A 5,457-nucleotide genomic window follows, 5' to 3' on the forward strand; every position below is an offset into this window, starting at 1 on the left:
ATAAGGTCTTGGCCCTAATCATCAGAAAATGGGTTTTTCCCTAAGAATGCCAGTCAATCAATCCCTCTCTCTCTTTCTTTGTTATTCATTCTGTGAGTTGATATTTATTTCTAAAAACTTGGTTTGATTTCCTGCTGTAGGGTAAACTATTGAGCCTAATTTTTTCTTTCTGATGTTTGATGAGGGGCCTCAGAATAATCATCCGTTCTAAACACCAGGTAGGATTATTGAGTCCGTGTTCATGTAGAAAAGTGTAACAAACCGGGTTAAATGTGTATTGGACCGAACACATTCTAGATGTTTCGTTGTTTCTTTTTTTTCAAAAGTCATGATATCAGCTTGTTTCCTTTAGATTGCCTGGCTTCTGTCCCCTAAAAGTGGGGTGCAGAAAATATTTATGTGGGTGATCTTACTGGTTAGTTCCAGGGAGTATTTTAGTGAGCAGAATAGATATGCCAGCGGGACATACAGCAGTGATCTGTTGCTTTAAGAGGGCGCAAGAAAGGTTTCAACCTGCTCAGGTTGAAGAGGCTCTATCTCAGAGGAGGGTAGGCCAAGCAAACAGGTGCCACCCACACAAATCACAGGCTAGGCTCACGGATATGAAGTGTGAACAGAACTGCTCACCACTTGCGGACTTTATCAGTGACAGCCACGTGTGCTGGCACACAGGGCTCTTTGTGGGCCGTCTATGGGGGTCATCTTTGAATGAACCAGGACTGCAGCACAGGGTATCTGCAAACAGCTTCTGCACCCATAGGGCTGCGTTTAGAGGGTGAGTGGTTCCGAAGCAGTTGAGGGGCTAAGATGAAGAGAGACGTTAGTTTCATCACCTTTATTACTTTAGGAAGGCCTTGTCAAATGTGAATGAGGGATGTTTGCTCACACAATGGAGGTCCTCATCGCTTGACAGCAAGCTGAGCTGCCCCTGTCATCAGAGAGCTAATGAAGTGGAACAGCGGGTTCTTGTGTGGCTGTGGAGACTAGACAATAGCAATATGCACCATTTCGCCTGTGGAGCCTGTTTTTCCAATCAAGGCGTTTGAAATATTCCTTGCGTAAGGGAACATGAGTATCATTTTGAAATCAAAAAGAAAAGAGATGTTTCTCCAGCTCAGGACCCGATCTTGGTTTTCAGGGAGTTTCTTATGATCCTCAATGGGCAGGCATGTTGCCTTCCAGGGCTTTCCTCCTTGTGTCGTTACCATCTCCTGGAAAAGATGTTCTCATGGGGGCCTGGTTGTCTTCCTTCTGCGAGTGTGGTCCTCGGACCAGCAGCTTCAAGATCGCGAAGCATCACTCCAAGTAATGGCGATAGAGAAAATGCTGAAACCCTATAGAACATTTCTTGGTTTTTCACTCAAACAGACCCTTAAGGCTGGCCCCTGGGTCACACACTTGCTTGGCACTGGAGTCTCTCAAGGCCTCTGTTTTTGGCCCCATGTTCCTTCTTCTGGCCATGCTGTGTCCACACCTCTGACCTACTACTAAAACCAGCTCACACGTTACCATGGGGGCTATGGAAAATAAAGTAGCCACCCAGCTTTTTGGATTGTTTCCCAAGGGTCATGATTCCTGGCAATTGAAAAGTGCTTCCAGGGACAGGACTTACGGTGGGGAGGAAAAGGGAGGGGAGGAAAGTGAGATGAATCCTGCTGACAGGGTGGAAAAGGCTGGCTGAGAGGGCCCCTGAATCAGCGGGAGTTCACCTTCCTTCCTGTCCTGCTCTCCAGGCCCCAGGACCAGGGTCAATAGTTCAAGCGTAAGAAAATCACGATTCTTTGGAGCAATTCAGGCTGCCAAATCCACAGTGACAGCCCAGTCCACTTGCTCTGTGTCAAGCACACTGGACAACTGCTCAAAGGGAAATGAGGGAACTGTAGTGTATAAATGAGTCAACTGGCCTTTACTCAACACAACTTGAAATGAACCTTTTACTGATAGTCAGATGACTGTGTGTGGCTTTACGTGGACGTTATCATAAAACATAACACAGATCATGTACTCTCAAGGTTGGGGGAAGAGATGAATTGGGCATCATGTTTAGTCCAGGTCCTGTCAGCAAGATGGGAGGCAACATGCTGGGAACATGCGTTCATATTTTAATGATCTGCCATGAGGAAGGAGAAATAATGAAATTAGTCCAAGGTGGTAGGTAACTGGCCCACACTCTTCCTTCTCTTTCCATCCAGCCATTTATATCACCCTCTTTCTGGGCGTGGCTGGCCCTCTGGGGAGGCATGGACAAGTACCGTGTTTCCCCGAAAATAAGACCTAGCCCGACAATTAGCTCTAAGGCGTCTTTTGGAGCAAAAATTAATATAAAACCCAGTCTTGTTTTACTATAAGACCGGGTATAATATAATATAATATAATATAATATAATATAATATAATATAATATAATGTAATGTAATATAATGATACTGGGTCTTATATTAATTTTTGCTCCAAAGGACTCATTAGACCTGATTGTCTGGCTAGGTCTTATTTTGGGGGAAACAGGGTAGACATCCAACACATGACACTGTGAGGACTGAAAGGAGGTTCAGGCAGGCTGAGGGGATAGAGAGGTATGTGCAGAGCACGGTGAACCTGTACCATGGATAATGGACAGTTGGCTATGCAGATACCTGGACAAATATCAGAAAATACTTTCAGTTGATACAATACTGACCAATGATATGGGCAAAGAGATGAGTCCATGCCAGGGAATGGTGAGTAAAGAATCATACATACTGTATATTTTGACAAGATGGGATTGAGGCAAGTCCTTTTTCATTTAAGAGAAAAGTGGAGTTTCCCCATCTTCCAACTTACGTTGGGCTACAGTGATGCTGCTGGGAGAAAAAACTTAGTTCATGGTGGTGTCACCTGCTCCGTTTGGAGGCATGAGGCAAAGTTAATCTCAGAAGGTCTTTCAAGACTTTTGTGATCCATGTCAAATAACTCCATTGCCCCCAAATGGTTGCTTTTACAGAAGAATTTGCGATACTCACTAGGTTCTCAAAAACTTTAGCCACTTGGACATACATTTTTAGTTAGAACCCTATTAGAGAGGTGTATGCTCCAAAGAAGGAAAAGATCTTTACAGTTAGTATCCCACTAATCCCCGACCGATACCTGGTGGGAGAACAGGGAGAGTATCTGCAGAGAAGCCCCCGTGACACCAGACGCCTCTTGAGGTTGGCTGATGCAGTCACGTGATGGCCCTTCGTGGTATAGCTTCCACCTCACCTGGAGAGTCAGGAGAGAGCCAGGGTGAGCGTCTAGTTCTCCTGACGTCTAAACCTGTGCTGGACCTATTAGCCGTCCTGCTCAGTGTTTCTGCTTGGAAATTGATTCCTTGGATTGTGCTAGATACCTGCAAGGCTGTGTGTGCATGCGTGTCTGTGTGTACACTTGTGTGTGTTTGTGTGTATATGTGTATATGTGCATGTGTGTGTGTGTGTGTTGGAGGAAGTGAAGCTCGCCTTAGAGATTCTGAGGAAAGAGATACCAAATCCTTCTTGGTGTCACACAGTTCTGAAGAACTGGTCATAGCACTGGGGGGACAAGAGAGTTCCACCAGGTAAACTGAATGAGCCCTGGCAGTGCCAGCTTGGTTGTGGGGGAGGAAGAGAAGTCTCCTTCTAGAAAAGTGAACTATTGTGGAAATGAGGGGAGAGTGTAGACATAGGGCCCGCATTCAAAAGGGTCTGCAGAGGAATTGCTCAAAGGCTGTTAGGGTTGAGATCAAGGCCCAGCCTCACAGTTCCTTCCAGTAAAACCAACCTGGGAGGAAACTACGGAGATTAGAGTTCAGGGTTCTGAGGAATTTACATAAAACTGAGCGAAATTCTCGGGTCAACTGAAAGCAGCACTGTTGTTCATTGTTTGGGCCTGGGAGGTGGTGGCTGCCCTCCAGGATACAGCCTGTACAGGTTCAGAGACAGGACAATGAGTTGGAGGAATCTTTTCAGTGTTGTTCTATCCTTTCTTCCTCATTTCCTTGTTAGGTTCTCAAAACACAAGAGATTATCTACATATTCAGTTATTAAACTTGAGGTAAGTAGAACTCTAACATCTTGCTCTCTATCCCACATCAGCCACCCACCCCCTGGTCTCACCTTTGACCCTGACGTTACTGTGAAGGCACCACCTCCACAATCTCAGCTCCGGGAGCCCCACCAGCAGCCCACCCCTTCCTATCATCACAGCCCATTGCTACTATGCCCACAATTCTTTGTCAGAATCCACAATCCATTGTCTTGACACATTTTTCTAGGCCACCCCTTAAATATCCTCACTTTCTTTACCCCAAATATTCCATGCCTCCTCATCATCATCATCCCCCTTCTTATACCCCAACATTCTTCTTCTTCTTCTTCTTCTTCTTCTTCTTCTTCTTCTTCTTCTTCTTCTTCTTCTTCTTCTTCTTCTTCTTCTTCTTCTTCTTCTTTTGTAGAATAACTGGCATATTTTTATTTTAAAGAGTCATTTATAGCCTTTGGTTAGCTTGTGACAAAGCAACCATTACTGACTTTTGTTTTTCTATTAAGGTGTAGTTGACCTAGAGGGTATTATGCTAAATGAAACAAGACAGAGAAAGATAAATATGGTAGGATTTTACTTGTACATGGAATCTAAAAGAAAAAAAAAAAAGCCAAATGAAGAAACAAAATAAAACAAAAACAGACTCACTTCAACACTCTATCCTTTCTCCTTTCAGTTTACTCAACTGGAAATAACCCCGACCCTGGTTAAATCCAGCTCTCTACCTCTAGCCTGCACCTGAGTAACTTAGGTGGCTGGAGGCAAACACACATTACCATCAGTCAACACTGCCTACCAATCTCACCATATTTTCTTGGAACATTCATTCTAACTCTCCCAGACAACTATTTCACACCTTCTCCTTTCTCCCCAGCAATCAGCATTCCTCCCCCTCCCAGCTGGAAATCCTGTTTTTCATTTGACTGATAATAGAACCTCCCAGAAGGTATCCTTATCTTTGCATTCCCAAACTTACCCATCCAACCAGACATCCTGCCGTCCCTCCCATTCATGGGACACTTTCCTGCTCCCTGAGACCAGCTCCTTCCTTCTGCATGGGTTGCTCAGAAGCAGATCCTGATATGAAGGTTTGGTTGAAGCAATTTGTGAAAATGCTCCCAGGAGAAACCAGTCGTGGAGTGGGGAAAGCAGAACAGGGAGGAGGAGAGTGGGGTGGGGGGCGATTTCAGAAGAAATCCCTTGGAGCATTGCAGTAGTCTGATACTACAAAAGTCTGGAGTGTCCCTTACATCTTGGATTTGTCCTGCCTGAAGGCCCAGGAGCTGGACTCACAGCCCTGCACTTATTAGCCACTGCCCAGAGGGCTGCAAGTTGCCAGATGTATTTCGGTTCAGGCATGGGTGCTCCCACACCTGAGGAGGGCAGGCTGGGGAGGGTTTCAGGTGCAGGCCCTTGGAAGCAA

At 45.3% G+C, this 5,457-nt stretch overlaps 1 long non-coding RNA gene across 1 annotated transcript; it reads right to left on the reverse strand.

Moving 5' to 3' along the window:
• Positions 1 to 1,528: 1,528 nt before the first annotated feature.
• LOC141571914 (uncharacterized) lies at positions 1,529 to 5,163 on the reverse strand. Its single transcript, XR_012496959.1, has 3 exons — positions 5,011 to 5,163; positions 3,123 to 3,236; positions 1,529 to 2,110 (listed from the first exon to the last, which is right to left on the reverse strand). It is a non-coding gene; the product is annotated as an uncharacterized LOC141571914 (long non-coding RNA).
• Between the last annotated feature and the right edge of the window lie 294 nt (positions 5,164 to 5,457).

Source organism: Rhinolophus sinicus, linkage group LG05 (assembly GCF_036562045.2).
Source record: "Rhinolophus sinicus isolate RSC01 linkage group LG05, ASM3656204v1, whole genome shotgun sequence".
NCBI classification, from domain to species: Eukaryota; Metazoa; Chordata; class Mammalia; order Chiroptera; family Rhinolophidae; genus Rhinolophus; species Rhinolophus sinicus.